The following is a 17,521-nucleotide window of genomic DNA, read 5'->3' on the forward strand; positions in this document are numbered from 1 at the left end:
CATAACTTTTTCTTTACCATAGAAATTTAAAGACTAAATTCAACTTCCATTCCTAACAACGATATTTCTGGCGACTAAATAGAAGCTACTTATATCCAAATTCGAGCTATTGAGCTGTCGCCTGCCTGCCTGAATAAATCACCCTCACTTCGCTCTTACTTTTTTACCGTACATTTAATCATAGCTAGTGGTGTAAAAATTATAAAATGGAAGGAGGATTACACTGAGTATGGCTTTACCAAAACAATTATTGATGGTGAATCGATTATTCAGAAAGCTTCAATTGGTGATCTGTTTTTCTGTGTTAACCTCATATTTTTTCATACTTCTTCTCAAACCAAGGGGGTGCGGGGCTAAAATGAATCGGGAAGCGCTGATCAATGTAATCGGTTTACCAGGAAATCATGCATTGACAGAAGTTCCCCTTTGCTTGTGATTAAATGAGTGATTTTTAACGCGTTATGGAGCACATGCATCGAAGCTTCTCAGCTGTGCTTGTGCTAAGAAAAGGAACTATTTTAAAAATACCACGATTGTCAATGTAACCTTTTGTAAGTAGTGCCTGGAGGATTCAGTGTGGAGAAACTCTAGACACAGCATGTGTATTAACTTGTGGAGTTTTCTGTGAGTATTTGGTGGCAGCGTCACAAAGTCGTAACACTGCGTTAGCTGCAGTGCGCAGCTCAGAGCGAAATGAGATGAATGGGAGGGGAGATGATGATGTGACTCCCCCACCGCCTTAACTGTCAATCCCCCACAAACACAGTCTCTCGGAATTTGCATAAGCACAGCCCCTCACCTGCAATTTTAACTTAGTTACAAAGCGATCAAAACTCTCGTTTATATCCTGCATCCTCTCATTAAACTTGTATCCCGCATTACCCGTGGGCATGACAAACGCCAGCGGCAGCCTGTCTATGAACTTAATTTAAAGTTTAGGTTTACACCGTGCTTTGTTTCCGAAGTAGCAGCACTCATGAATATGGTTGTATATGTCACTCACTCGCTTCTTATTGTTTCGCTGCCTTCTGAATTATATAATTAATGTTTTCCTAAGCGCTTTTTGGAGCTCTTCCTGGTTTTCTACGTACTGCGTTGACAGTCAGTTCACGTGATTACGTGGGAGGCGTGATGATGTCACACGAAACTCCGCCCTCCACGGCTTTCGAGCTCAACTCCATTACAGTATATGTAGAAAAATAGCTTCCAGTTATGACCATTACGCGTAGAATTTCGAAAATTTTGTAAGTAAGCTGTTAGGAATGAGCCTGCCAAATTTCAGCCTTCCACCCACATGGGAAGTTGGAGAATTAGTGATGAGTGAGTGAGTCAGTCAGTGAGTGAGTGAATGAGTCAGTGAGTCTTTACCTTTTATTAGTCTTTGCCTTTGCCTTTTATTAGTATAGATCATGTGTCTTTTGAGTTATAATTACCACAATTCACAAAGAATTTTCTACCTGTCAGGTAGGATTCAAATCAATTTAAGACACTGTCAAAAGTCTTTGATCCGTATTTCACATACAATTTTTAGTATCAATTTATTCCAGTATTTTTAGATTCGTCTCTTCTGTCCTCAAAATGTAAATATTGCACCTTTCTTCTGCTTTTTAGGTAATCAAGATTTATTCATGATCCTTCCTCTTTAATATCCTAATCAGTATCCTTCTGTTAGTTTGTTAGATAACAAATAACAGATTTCCAATGCTATTCAATTGCTTACTGTTTTCAAACAAAAAAAAAAATATATGGATTTTCAATAAAATGTTAAGCAATGTATGTGAAGGTGGTGTATTGCAACAAGTAATTGGTGGCCCATATCAATGACAGATTGGACTGGACTCATAACACAGAGGAACTACAGTATATAAGAAAGGGCAGAGCAACTGTTTTTTCTTGGGAGACTACATTCCTTCAATGTTGAGTGATGACATCTTTTACATATTCTACAACTCTGTATTGGCCAGTACCTTTTTATAATGCTGTGATGTGCTTGGCTGGTAACATCTCTTAAACAGAGGCTTACTGAATTAACAAACCGATTAAGAGGTAAGCACGTATATAGGATGAACTCTGAACCCATTGGAGGTAGTAGTGGCTTTATGAACAATGATGCACATCCTTTGTCTGACACACACTGAGGCCAATTCATTTGGCCAATGAATCTTTCATCAGAAGAGTGTCAAGAAACACAACTTCTTTACACCAACAGCTTTCATAATGCCCCACTGTGACTGTAACTATTAAGTCAGAAGTTTTATTTCTTTTAAGCAATTCTGGTATGTGTTTAAACTGTAAGGTGTATGTGTGTGAGAGTATATTACATATTGTTATATATGAATTTATCTATTTATTTATGCAAATGGCTTACGCAAAAAGACAAATTTCCACCTGGGGACAAAGTTCTATCTTTCTATATATCTGCTTATCTATATGAAAACAAATAAACATACCGGAACCAATTTACACATACTAAATCAACCCAAGTCAATATGGACAGAGTAAGTATAGCTGAGTTACTGTTGCTAATACTGCTGTAATCTTAAATGATCAAAACATATGCCAAATGGAGGAGCGTCTTTATGATGCTTCAGCAAAGTTACAGTGGTGTGAAAAACTATTTGCCCCCTTCCTGATTTCTTATTCTTTTGCATGTTTGTCACACAAAATGTTTCTAATCATCAAACACATTTAACCATTAGTCAAATTTAACACAAGTAAACACAAAATGCAGTTTTTAAATGATGGTTTTTATTATTTAGGGAGAAAAAATCCAAACCTACATGGCCCTGTGTGAAAAAGTAATTGCCCCTGAACCTAATAACTGGTTGGGCCACCCTTAGCAGCAATAACTGCAATCAAGCGTTTGCGATAACTTGCAAGGAGTCTTTTACAGCGCTCTGGAGTGATTTTGGCCCACTCATCTCTGCAGAATTGTTGTCATTCAGCTTTATTTGAGGGTTTTCTAGCATGAACCGCCTTTTTAAGGTCATGCCATAGCATCTCAATTGGATTCAGGTCAAGACTTTGACTAGGCCACTCCAAAGTCTTCATTTTGTTTTTCTTCAGCCATTCAGAGGTGGATTTGCTGGTGTGTTTTGGGTCATTGTCCTGTTGCAGCACCCAAGATCGCTTCAGCTTGAGTTGACGAACAGATGGCCAGACATTCTCCTTCAGGATTTTTTGGTAGACAGTAGAATTCATGGTTCCATCTATCACAGAAAGCCTTTCAGGTCCTGAAGCAGCAAAACAACCCCAGACCATCACACTACCACCACCATATTTTACTGTTGGTATGATGTTCTTTTTCTGAAATGCTGTGTTCCTTTTACGCCAGATGTAACGGGACATTTGCCTTCCAAAAGTTTAACTTTTGTCTCATCAGTCCACAAGGTATTTTCCCAAAAGTCTTGACAATCATTGAGATGTTTCTTAGCAAAATTGAGATGAGCCCTAATGTTCTTTTGCTTAACAGTGGTTTGCGTCTTGGAAATCTGCCATGCAGGCCGTTTTTGTCCAGTCTCTTTCTTATGGTGGAGTCGTGAACACTGACCTTAATTGAGGCAAGTGAGGCCTGCAGTTCTTTAGACGTTGTCCTGGGGTCTTTTGTGACCTCTCGGATGAGTCGTCTTTGCGTTCTTGGGGTAATTTTGGTCGGCCAGCCACTCCTGGGAAGATTCACCACTGTTCCATGTTTTTGCAATTTGTGGATAATGGCTCTCACTGTGGTTCGCTGGAGTCCCAAAGCTTTAGAAATGGTTTTATAACCTTTACCAGACTGATAGATCTCAATTACTTCTGTTCTCATTTGTTCCTGAATTTCTTTGGATCTTGGCATGATGTCTAGCTTTTGAGGTGCTTTTGGTCTACGTCTCTGTGTCAGGCAGCTCCTATTTAAGTGATTTCTTGATTGAAACAGGTGTGGCAGTAATCAGGCCTGGGGGTGGCTACGGAAATTGAACTCAGGTGTGATACACCACAGTTAGGTTATTTTTGAACAAGGGGGCAATTACTTTTTCACACAGAGCCATGTAGGTTTGGATTTTTTTTCTCCCTAAATAATAAAAACCATCATTTAAAAACTGCATTTTGTGTTTACTTGTGTTATATTTGACTAATGGTTAAATGTGTTTGATGATCAGAAACATTTTGTGTAACAAACATGCAAAAGAATAAGAAATCAGGAAGGGGGCAAATAGTTTTTCACACCACTGTATATGCTGCCACAATCCTTAGAGTCTGAGATATTCTAAGGAGAAAACAGCCTATCCAGAATGACAGTTCATGTAAAAAATAGGCATGGTTTGGTTAGGTCTGCTGGTGCAGTGATATCAAATATCTGTTCTTTATATTACAGTAGGGTCTCCTCTCCATATTATAGTCCACCCTGGTTTCATGTTGACACAATCTGTAGTTTCTGAGATATTCAGATGAGAAAAGTGCCCAGCAATTATCCATATGTGGAGAAAGGGCATGTTTGAGTTAGTGTTGCTAATGTAGTGACGTCAATCTTAAAAGACAGGTCGGTTTCCAATAGAGGAGGGTCTCTAGAATACAGTCCGCCCTGGTTTCATATTGACACAACCCTTAGCTTTATAAATTTTCAAATTAAAAGAGTGCCTATGCAGTTCCTAACGCCTATGTGCTGAATGGACTTGCTTACAACAACAACAACAACAACAACATTTATTTATATAGCACATTTTCATACAAACAGTAGCTCAAAGTGCTTTACATATTAAAGAATAGAAAAATGAAAGACACAATTATAAAACAAAATAAATCAACATTAATTAACATCGAATAAGAGTAAGGTTCAATGGCCAGGGGACAGAAAAACAAAAACTCCAGACGGCTGGAGAAAAAATAAAATCTGTAGGGATTCCAGACCATGAGACCGCCCAGTCCCCTCTGGGCATTCTACCTAACATAAATGAAACAGTCCTCTTTGGATTTAGGATTCTCACGGAAGGGCTTGATGATGATGATGGTCACGTAGACTTCTGCCTTTTAATCCGTCCATCATTGTTGGAGCATCATGAAGCTTTGAGTAGGTGGTGGTGGCGCAGGCCACCACCACAAAGAAACCGGAAAAAGAAACAGAAAAGAGAGTAGGGGTCAGTACGATTTTAGAGCCACCATGAATAGTTATTTTGATGAATTGAACATATAGAGTATCAGGATTAAGTTAAATTAAGATTAAAATGAAGTTATAAAAAGGCCATGTTAAAGTAATGTGTTTTCAGCAGTGTTTTAAAGTGCTCTACTGTATCAGCCTGGCGAATTCCTATTGGCAGGCTATTCCAGATTTTAGGTGCATAGCAGCAGAAGGCCGCCTCACCACTTCTTTTAAGTTTTGTTCTTGGAATTCTAAGGAGACACTCATTTGAGGATCTGAGGTTACGATTTGGAATATAAGGTGTCAGACATTCCGATATATAAGATGGGGCGAGATTATTTAAGGCTTTATAAACCATAAGCAGAATTTTAAAGTCAATTCTGAATGACACAGGTAACCAGTGTAGTGACATCAAAACTGGAGAAATGTGTTCGGATTTTCTTTTCCTAGTTAGGATTCTAGCAGCTGCATTCTGCACTAGTTGCAAACGATTTATATCTTTTTGGGTAGTCCTGAGAGGAGTGCGTTACAGTAATCTAGTCGACTGAAAACAAACGCGTGAACTAATTTCTCAGCATCTTTCAGTGATATAAGAGGTCTAACTTTACTTATGTTTCTTAAGTGAAAAAATGCTGTCCTAATGATCTGATTAATATGTGATTTAAAATTCAGATTACAGTCAACAATCACCCCTAAGCTTTTTACCTCCGTCTTGACTTTTAATCCTAATGTATCCAGTTTATTTCTAATAGCCTCATTGTATCCATTATTGCTGATCACTAAAATTTCAGTTTTCTCTTTATTTAACTTGAGAAAATTACTATTCATCCATTCTGAGATACAAGTCAGACATTGTGTTAGTGAATCAATAGAATCAGGGTCATCAGGTGCTATTGATAAGTACAGCTGTGTGTCATCAGCATAGCTGTGGTAGCTCACGTTGTGCCCTGAGATAATCTGACCTAACGGAAGCATGTAGATTGAGAATAACAGCGGACCCAGGATAGAGCCTTGTGGAACACCATATGGATATCATGTGTCTTGAGTTGTAATTCCCACAACTAACAAAAATTTTCTCCCTGTCAGGTAGGATTCAAACCAATTTAAGACACTGCCAGAGAGGCCCACCCATTGACTAAGGCGATTTCTAAGAATGTTGTGATCAATGGTGTCAAATGCAGCACTCAGATCTAAGAGGATGAGAACAGATAAATGGCCTCTGTCTGCATTTACCCGCAAGTCATTTACTACTTTAACGAGTGCAGTTTCTGTGCTGTGATTTGTTCTAAAACCCGACTGAAATTTATCAAGAATAGCATGTTTATTTAGGTGGTCATTTAACTGCATAATGACTGCCTTCTCCAGAACTTTACTTAAGAAAGGCAGGTTAGAGATGGGTCTAAAATTTTCAAGAGCTGAGGGTCAAGATTATGTTTCTTAAGTAGGGGTTTAACTACAGCAGTCTTAAGACAGTCTGGGAAGACCCCAGTATCTAGTGACGAATTTACTATGTCAGAACATTATCAATTAGCACGCCTGATACTTCTTTGAAAAACCTTGTTGGTATTGGGTCAAGGACGCAGGTGGAGGGTTTTAATTGAGAGATTATTTTCTTTAAATCAGGTAAATCTATCCTAGTGAAAGAGTTTAATTTGTTTATAACAGGATGCTGGGGTTTAGGAGGATCCTTAGTGTTGGAGGGATATACTATGTTATTTCTAATATCATTAATTTTTGATTGAAAATACAGCGACAGCCTCACAGGTTTCACTGGAAGCACTTAGGAGGCATTCCTTTGAGCTACCTGGGTTTAGTAGGCGATCAATTGTAGAAAATAAGACTCTGGGATTACTAGCATTGTTATTTATAATCTTGGAGAAATAGCAGCGTCTCTCAAGACGGACAGTGTTATTGTATTCTGTTATTTTGACTTTTAATATTTCATGGTGGATAGTAAGTTTAGTCTTCCTCCATTGACGCTCAGCTCTACGACATGTTCTCTTTAAATCAGACACTCTTTGGGTCTTCCATGGTATAACAATGCTAGAAGATTTTTAACTGTCTTTTCAGGTGCAACTATGTCAACAGCAGCTCTCACTTTAGTATTAAATCTTTCCACCTTACTATTTACATTATCCTCACTATTATAGCTGGCACTATAAACGGACTGATTGCTTAAAATGTTTGTAAGTTTTAAAGCTGCTGCCGAGTCAAAGAAGCGTTTTTTAACAATATGCTTCTCATGAGTGTTTTTTATCATTATTTCTATATTAAAAAGTAGAAGAAAATGGTCTGATAGACCAATATCAATGATCTGTTTTATATCAACTTTCAGTCCTTTAGTAATCACTAAGTCTAACGTATGACCTGCTTTATGTGTAGGCTGATTTATGAGTTGTCTCAAATCAAAAGAATCCAGGAGGTTCATAAATTCTTTTACTTTTAGATCACACTGATTATCTATATGAAAATTAAAGTCGCCAACTATTAGGAGTGTGTCATAGTTAGTAATTAAAATTGACATTAAGTCAGAGAATTCCTCAAAAAACACGCGTTATATTTAGGAGGTCTATACACGGATAGTACTAGAACTTGAGAATCTCCATGGATAACAACGGCGAGATACTCAAAGGACTTGAACTTACCAAAACTGACATCTTTACATTTTAATCGGCTCGAGTAAATGTTAGCCAATCTGCCCCCATGTTAGCCAATCCGCCCCCCCCCGCTTAGATTAGTGTTGCTGGCACAGTGACCTAATTCCTAACCACTGACAACAGCTGTTATTCTGTGAACTACAAAAATATAGAAATACTAAATTAGGAAATTTTAAGGATTAGATCAATTGTCTAATATTTAAATTTCACACACCCTTAACAAATCAAATTATACAAACAAAGGAATAAAACATGTATGAGTTTATTTGTTTATTAGGTAATTAAAAGTTTTGCTAGATAGAATTGCTTTATTTTGAATTAAATAATTTAGAAAATCCTAGTGTTTGTTAGCACTGTTTGTAATTCCAAAGATAAAAGAGAAAAGAAAATACAAAGAAAATTATGTGAAATAAATATTTTGGCATGCATTATTTCAATTTTTGCATGACTCTTTGTTTATTTTAACTATATTATATATGTTTACAAAATATTTTCTTTTGTCATTAGAAAATATTGCTTAAAATATGTTATTAATTTATTTAACACAGTAAAACAATCCCATGATTACGACTTTAATAACTACATTTCTTTAAAAACATTTCCATCAAGGCTAAAATTAAAATAAAAAAAATGCTTTTGTCAAACTTTTTATCATGTTAAAGCTTAGTTTAAAGACACATGATTAAAAACTCATTTTAAAAAGTGTAATATATGTCATGCTACATGCCAGTGAAATTAACAATCGATGTTAGAAAATGAATGGATGGACTTTATTAATTTAGTAGTTTAAATGTTTATTTTCTATAACACACTTCAAATGCTAATGGGAACTGTCAATTAAAATGTACTGTTTACATGAACATGTCAGTTGCCCTGATTTTGAAGTGCGCCCCTAAAAAGTAAGCGACTTTTATTTTTTTGAGTTTCAGGACGAACAGAAGTGGGCATTTCCATTTTCTGTTACAGTTGCCAGCTTCACAGTACTGTCAAACACAGACATTTGTGCCATCTGCATCTGGCCTAGATTGGAATTAATAACTTAACTTTTTGGAAAAGTTAGATTTTTCTGGGCCTCAAGGCCATTACATGAATCAATTGATGAAAATCATTATTCCACAGGTTGTCTGCAAGTAGCTAAAGAATTTTTTGGCACAGGTCAAATTAATCAGTCAGTGAATCAATCAGGGGCATATACATATATACAATTGTGTCCGCATAATTTTAACAGCAGTAACTGAAAGCAATATAATTTTGACTCTCTTCCAATGTGTGAATTACACATACTGTCTTGGAATTATCAAGTTAGCAAGGATGAAACAATCCTATATTTGACATCAGTCCATCATTGAAAACACTCATATACACAGATACACTAAAAACAGACACCAGTAAAGCTAATAAACAATGATAGGACAGTCCTACCTGCTGAAGTTGTGAGGCTGTAGAATCAATCACTGTTCCACCCAGATCTGAATAATAAAACCATGAAAGTAGACTTAAGTTAAAAAAATAAATAAAACACTCCTGTGTAGTTAATATTTGCAAAAAAAACAAACATATTTTGAGAAAGTAAATGCAAAGTTACAATGCTCATCTGATTCTGCACTCTTAATACAGAAAAGTAATGTTAAGTAAATGGCTCCTCCTGATTTACAAGGCCAAACTGCTGTATTCCTAGCTCTGAAATTCTAAACATGGATGCACACTTGTTTAGTAGTTTTTAAATTCCTGCTATTGATGCCTGACAGATATACAGCTATGCTCAACGTGAATGTGATGAATCTAATAATGCAGTCTGTTTACTCTACCAGGGGTAAAATAGAGAGAGATAATAAATATGTTGTTTCTTTCTATCTTATAAATATGCATTTTATAACAGAGTAGTATCAATTTGGAAACGCTAGCCTATTTTTTCTCTATTTCATTAAAATGTCAAATGGTGTTAAACGATAACCTAACAAGTTTACAACTTATGTATTTACATTACTCACAGGTCAATTTTTTGCAATTTTGCAATATTTTCCTATAAAGCAAAATAATAAATAAAACTGTATTGGTTACAACAGAGCTGAGATTATTATTAATCCTATTAAAATAATACTAGTATTATTTTATTTTGTAAATTAAGCACTGAATAATAAAACAATGAAAATAAAAATGAAAAATAAACATATACATGTTTGTACACATGCTTCTGTGCAGCCAGAGAGAGAGAGAGACATAACTTTTCTGTCATGATAACAATATGACCTATAAAAGGTGTTGATAGATAGAGACATTGTGCGGAAATTGTTTATATTAAATATAGGAAAAAGTTAAATTCAGCTCCCTGTGAACATAATAATTTATATCATATTCAAAAAGTCATAGTTAATTTAACATCCAGTTACCCAATTTAAACAATTTAAATGGTTGACTCCAAATCTTTTTCCTCTACTGTCTGTGCTTATGGACAGCCTTTGGGGCGGGAACCACTCCACTCATGTCATCTATCACCACCTCCAACTCCATCTTCTTCAGCCTCTATGCAGACCTTATCTCTTCCACATCTATTTTGGTACACCTCTTCACTCAAATATCCTCTGCCTTTTGCACCTCATGCCTAATCACTTAGGTCCGTTGTCCTCAGCATAACATCTATTGCTTCCATACCAAGTCTTTCAACAGAGCATTTGCCTTCTACACACGCTGTGACACTCTATACATTCACCTTGTCATTCTCATCTCAGATCATTCAAATTTTGCTTCACGTTCTGCCTCTCACACACCTTTCATAAACTTTACCTTTAAGGCCAGAAACGCTCCTGTTTGTTGTTTGTGCATATCACATTCAAATAACCTTGCAAATTCACAGAATTATATTTACATTGAGCCTCTCAGTGAGTGATGTTTGTACCTTTTGTCCTTTATTGGATCATGTTTTATAAATTACATTAGAGACTATAATTACAGTATTAATGAATAAGAATTGTGTCACACTGTGTTTCTGCAGGCTTACATTTCTCTCAGCTTGCAGTATGGTAGTTTAAATCTAGAGATGGATGCATATCCTGAAATTGGCAGTGTGACATGAGTATAACATTTGAATCACCATATTTGTATTACTGTTGCCTCCCAGCTTTTCTAGTTTTCTAGTTTCCTCCCATGTTCTACAGACATAAATGATAGGTTAAATGGTGACTCTGAATCATTTCTTGTGTTCTCTGTGATGATTTGGTGGCTCTCCCATGGTTGTTTTTTGTTCTATATTCCAGTGCCTTGCCAACATGTCAAAACAGGATAAAATAGAAATACTGTATGAATGTGTCATAGTACTGGATAAACTGACACAACTGTTCTTTATTTTTGTTTCTGCTAACATTTTTAATGTGCAATTTTTAATTTTACATTTGTAAAAAGCTATTGCTTACTTGAATTCCAAAATGGTACATTGTGGTATGTTTCTCAGATCACCTGTGAATCATATACAGTATTTTGTGAAGCCACTAATACCTACTCATATACACAATATACTGAACATATATGAGCATTAGAGTGTTTAATAATGATTGAGCTGTCATTGTGTCTTTTTTCTTCCTAACGACCGGTGCTTGACATCCATATTTATGATGTCAAGAATGGGAAATAACAGCTGAGGTTGCATCCACTTGCATTTATCAGCAGTTGCAATTTCACTCACTTCCCTGGATATAATTAAGGAACACACAGGTTTAGTTGCACACTCAGTCAGTGCTCAGGACAAAACATATTTTCAGGTATGACTGGGCCTAGGATACTTTTTCATTCATTTCCCAATACTGCAAACAGTTTCTGCCTGCAGTTTAAGTAATGAGACAGAAGTGGATAAATGCATTTTTTATTAATTTTCTTCTCTGGACACAGTTTCAGTAAGTAACCAGAAATAGGTACAATTTCAGTCATACTCACTACTGCTTTAGTCATGCTTTTCTCAGCATAAAGTGGAGCTATATAAATTATGCACTTGAAAAAGTCTTACTATATCTCTGATCATCTGAATAATGCAAGTCCTTCATATATAAAGCAGAAAATCATTTGGCATGGTGTCACCCTTTATATGCTTTATAATACAGCATTAAAATAGCTAATTCCATCCAATGTGACCACAGGTGAAAACTGGCATATACTTCATGGTAGTGGAATAAAGTATATGAGACTGCAAAGTTTTAACCATAAAATGGTTATTATGGGCCTTTAAAAATGTACATTGCTTTTCACAAATAGGTGCACATGCACCACTATTGTTTCATGAGAGTGGCAGAATAGCAGGATAAAGTTTCATTTAGTAATAAGAAGCTTACCCTTAAATCAACACAAAAGCGGTTGGTATGTAGAAACTGAAATCAGACATAGAATTTCGTCATTTTAAGTAAGGTAAGGTAAACATGGCTGAATTCTGTGAATAACTAACAAGAAAAGGGTCAAGGTACTTAGGCCAAAATGGATCCATTTTGTATGAAGACTTGAGGTAACATTGACATATTTACAGGCACATAGTTGCCTTTTGTACACATCACATTCTCACTTTTTTCTGGCCTGAGAAAATGCACAAATAGATATACAGTATGTATAGTAGCAAATCCTCACACTGCAAGAATCCTAAACAAAATCAAAATGGCCAGGATCACTTACACTTGCATAAAGGACACAATTACTAGAATAAAGGTGATAATGGGTTACCCTGGAAACAGAGAATCCCAGGATAAGGTAATATTATAAATAGTCTTTATTAATACAGTTTTTTTTTACCCTGCAGTGGACTGGTGACCCATCAAGAGCTTGTCCTAGCTTGATTTTGGATTAAGTGAATTAATGGAGAAAATACCAATGAATGTGTGTAAATAATGCTTTCCTTAGCCTACAGGTGAGTTGACAGGCACGAGCATAATGTAACAGAAAGATTAATTTTATCACACCTTGTTTCATCATCAGGAAACCTCACTCAAAGCATAAAAAGAAAACATGCTATAAGAAATAGCAATTATCTATTAAATTAACTTTCTCTTTAAAATGACCAAAAACTTTAAAAATGCATAGATTTGGAAGAAACAGCAGCAGTGCCACATAGTGAGTATTTATGTATACAGTACTGCAACTTTTTTTTAGCTTCTCACATTTATATGTTATTTTACTTTTCCTAAATACATTTTATTGTGGAACAAAATGGCTAGAAAGAACCAGCACTAAAATAAAGTAGATTGGCAAAAAGAAGAATTCCTTAACCAAACTTCAATCCCTGCTCTCCTCTTCTCTGAAATGGTAGTGCCAAAATTCAAATCTGATTACTGGAGTGCCATTGTGTTCTTATAGAATGCCTGAAGCAGGTGCATAAGTGGCCTAAGAATTTCAAGAACTGAATATGAAGAATGTATTCTAGCATCATAGGAAGCCAAGAATTAACATCCCTGGATGATAATAATGTATTTAGGGTGTTTGCAACATTACAATTTGCAGGTTTGAACTTCTGCTACATTTGACTGCAGTAGCTTTACTTTTCGTCATATCCTTAAAAATATATTGTCTGATGTGTAAATACAGTACACTTTCAAAAGTGTCGGTATAGCCTGGCTGGCAGAGTGATGGAGTGTTTAGTGCTCCAGACACCTGGGTTTGATTATTGGCAGGGTCCTTGTATGCATTTTGTCCTCACACTCCATTTCCACCCTAAGTTCTCAATAAATACATATTTAGTTAATTGATATTTCAGTGTGGGACTGTTAATAGTTTTTATGTGTGCCCTGTGATGGAGCAGTGTCATTTCTAAGGATCATTCCTGCCCAGTCCTAGCAACTTTGAGCCATGCAAGACTGATAAAGGATCAATGGTATGGGTGTCATTCTGGGCAGCACAGTGTTGCAGTGGTTAGTGTTCTAATGGCCTTCATTTGACTCCTGACTCAGACACTGTCTATAGTGCTTGAACATTCTCTCTGTAGTGGATCAAGTCGTATGTGTCATAGTACTGAAAAATCAAATTTAGAAATGTGAGGGTGGATATTATGGATTTACAGAATTGGTGCAGTGCAGTGTAGCTGATAACCAAGAGCAGTACTACAGAAGAATAAATTGAATTATAAGACTTATATAATAATCTCACAGTTCATTGCCTCCATTTATATTTATAATTGTTATTGAAAGTGCTTTCAATAATAATCCAGTTTTTATTTTACATACAGCTTTTAGTTGTGAACAATGTGAAGAGGACCTTAAGGCAGGACGCACACTGAGACTGCAACAACGGGCCTGTAAATTCAAAACGGTCTCTCACTTCACTTCAATACCTACAGTGTGACTAGGGGCGCAAGCAGTGACATTTTCAGTAACCGCATGTGTGCATAGTTCACTGCAATTGCAAAACAGTAACGGTAGGATCGTATACGTTTAATTGAATATAATTCTACCGCAAATAATTTCAAAGGACAACTCAGGTTTCTTCATTTGCAAAAACAAAAAACAAAAACAAAAAAAACAACAAAAAAACCCTGATAACAAAGAAATTCAAAAAAGCAATGGATGCCGCAATATGTGCATGATAATTGGGTCGAATCCGTACCACACAGCCTTCACTTTTAAAGGAGCAGCATCACCTCTACGTTATGAATATACCCGAGTTTTAGTCTTCGAAATGCCTGCAATTACATCAAAAGAAGGGAAAAGGGTCAGCGTCTGTTACCATTTTAGCTCATCAGATAGAAACACTTGAAGCTCGCTACACTAATTAAACACCAAGTCCTTGCAAATATTTGTACTGAATAAATGGAAACGCAGGTCCTGGAGGTTCTCGCGAAACCGCCTGCCTTTGTCTGCGTCTTGTGACTGCCCCACAGCGGCACAATGGAATATGAAGAGAGCCGCGCGCCTCGGGGAATTCCTCTAGTGTTCTTCAAAGGCGCCAATTACTGCAGCGCGCGCTACGCGTCCCGGCGCCTCGCCTTGCAGCGTGTCGCAAGACAGGTCTCGAGCGGAAGACGGGTGCCTTGAAATCCCCCTTATTACGAGAAATGAACCCCCCAAATGAAGTCTTGACTTACGCTAGGATTTGGGCACGGCAGCCGGCCTTTAAGGAGACGGCAGCGATTCACGGCTGGTACAACGGCTTTTCATAATAATGTATGGTATGTACGCACTGTGAGAATATGTGCGCCCTCGCAGGGAAAATGCAGTGAATGAAAAAAAAAGAACTCTTAACATGCACATAAGAAGAAGGGTATATTGAAGGTACAAATTATTGACAGCGTGAGAGCGAGATTGTTTTGCACATTTTATTAATCTGCTTTTTTGCTGTTAGCTTTTGTCTTGCAAAGCATTTCAATATCAAAAGAGCTTATTGTATATTAATCACTTTATTCACAACTACACCCCCTCACCCGTACAACGCATTCTTTATGAATAAAGAGAAAGCTTCAGATCACACCAGAAAAAGATGTGGAATATAATGGACTAAATTAATTTCTACATAAATAGATCGCTTTTCTTTTATTATAATTAGCAGTATTACTATCCGATCAAGAGTTTCAAAATCTTGCTTTTAGAAATACTTAAGCCCTTTTGCAGATGTGTTTTTTCTCCAAGGTTTACATTTAGAAAATATACTCAGCAGCTTGCTAGATATAATTAGACACAAAGGATTGAAATATTGAGTCTACTGTAACAGGAAAATCGTTTTGAAAGAAGAAACACCTTCTGTAATACTGATATATCAGACTGCAGTGTTAAAGTGCTAATGTTCGTAGATGCATTCAGATCCAGAGTATTAAAACACAAGCTGCTTGTGCTCTAGGCACATCTTGCCCATAGTCTACTTACTGTACATGTGCTGCTAGGTTTACCACGTTATAACTTTCCTTAATAAATTGTTCACCACATCTTATTTATTTGTTTCGAAATACTTTGATTATCATATGCTGCTTCATTATTAACCCTGCGCTTGTTGACTTCAAATGATTTGATCTTAAACCTGGAATTATTATTCAGGGCTTCAGTTATATAATTAAAGTGTGGTTTAGTTTTCTTGCATACATTTTTATTTTTGTGCGCTTGTGCATCTTTTTTGCATCTTGAAGTGAGATCTTTCTTTCTGCCCATCTGAACATACACTTCAGAGACACATAGAGTTTTGGGGTCAGAGCACAGGGTCAGCTATTTGTAATGCAGATTTGTACCGGCAGCTTTGGAGTTACCATCCCAGATCCTTTAGTCAGAGAGCCACCACTTTGTCTATTACTGATGGCATAGTGTCTGGGTTTTATTGGAATATATTTGGAAATAAATCAAAATTTGACCAAAAACTTGAAATCTATTTAATATCACTGGCACAATTGTTTTACCATATTGGACCTCAATGTGAGAAAGCATCTTAGATGCAATCAGCTTTTTTATAATTTATGAGAGGGTTCCTTCTTAACATTTCAAACAGAAGGATCTGAGTTTTTTTCCTTTGAGACCTCCTCACTGCCCATTTTTGTGTCAGGTCCAGCTCACACCCCTTCTAACACAGCATTGCCATTGCTGTCCTGCATTCTCTCATTCCCCTTCTCTCTTTCTTTCTCTGTGTGTATATATATATATATATATATATATATATATATATATATATATATATATATATATATATATATATATATATATATGTGTGTGTGTGTGTGTGTGTGTGTGTAAAATATGCATTGTTTATACCTGATGTGTACACTATGAGTAATTTTAATCTCTTTTCCATTTTGAATCTCTGAACAACAAATCAGTCACACCTGTTGTGAGCAGGTATAAATAAAAATAAATATCTTGGAAATTAATGTGTGTGGTGTACATAATGCTTGTTTACCTTAAAACATTGAATTCAACTGAAAAGCGTCTAAAGTTACAGTACTATAAGTCACAAGTTTTGCACACAACAAATCATAAAATAGCTTTTCAGCCAAAGCATTTTTGAGATTAATCCTTATATTCAATGAATTTTCCCCAATTTGGAGTCATTAAAGTAAAAGACATTTGTCAGCAGACGTAATAACATAAAATGCACTACTTGTGTAGAGAACAAAGAGAAATCATTAGACAATTGAATCAGAGTTTGATTCCTTGTACTGTATAATTTTGTGGAAAATAGTTGTGGGATTGAATATTTTCTTTCTAACTCAAACATTTATAACCTTTTCCAATAAATGAATCAACACAAAGCGAGATCTGTGTCACTCAGATGGATGTCACATTTTAATAAGTAAATATATATTAAATTAGAAATGCTAACGGATTAGGTTTCTGCTGAGAAACTGCTGTATTCACTTAAATATTTTTTAGAAAACAGCATTTCTTTATTTGAATGCTTTTCTTTTTCTTTATGCCCTCTGTAAACACTGCAGCTTGAAGTTGAAGAACAAATAAAAACCTTTGCATTGAGGACACCTACATCAATGTCTTTTTTGTCACTCGTTGTCATCTGCATTTAAAAGTCTGGTTGTTTTTGTTTATAATCCTATAACTGCGATTTCATTTCAGTCTTGTGCTGGACTGCCAAAATTTTTAATAGGATTTTGGACACGAATAAAACACTTTGTATTTGTCTCCTCAAATTAATTATTCCAGAGACTGTCAGTCATGCTGATTACGAAAATGCGAGTATATGAGTGAGTGGTGGACCTTTTCTATATTTCCATCACTCAGCAAAGTGGATTTCTGGTTTTGGAAAAGTGACATGTTGCATATTTAAATAAGGAAATATTATAAAATGCATTTGA

General features: G+C 36.0%; 1 long non-coding RNA gene across 1 annotated transcript in view; it reads right to left on the reverse strand.

Moving 5' to 3' along the window:
• Positions 1-14,885, reverse strand: part of LOC120537115 — a 64,341-nt gene extending 49,456 nt beyond the window's left edge. The window contains exons 1-2 of the long non-coding RNA XR_005635263.1: positions 14,822-14,885; positions 9,196-9,242 (exon numbers count right to left, since the gene is read on the reverse strand). This is a non-coding gene — a long non-coding RNA (uncharacterized LOC120537115). The remainder of the gene's footprint in view (positions 1-9,195; positions 9,243-14,821) is intronic.
• Positions 14,886-17,521: the final 2,636 nt, after the last annotated feature.

Source organism: Polypterus senegalus, chromosome 10 (assembly GCF_016835505.1).
Source record: "Polypterus senegalus isolate Bchr_013 chromosome 10, ASM1683550v1, whole genome shotgun sequence".
Taxonomy (NCBI): Eukaryota; Metazoa; Chordata; class Cladistia; order Polypteriformes; family Polypteridae; genus Polypterus; species Polypterus senegalus.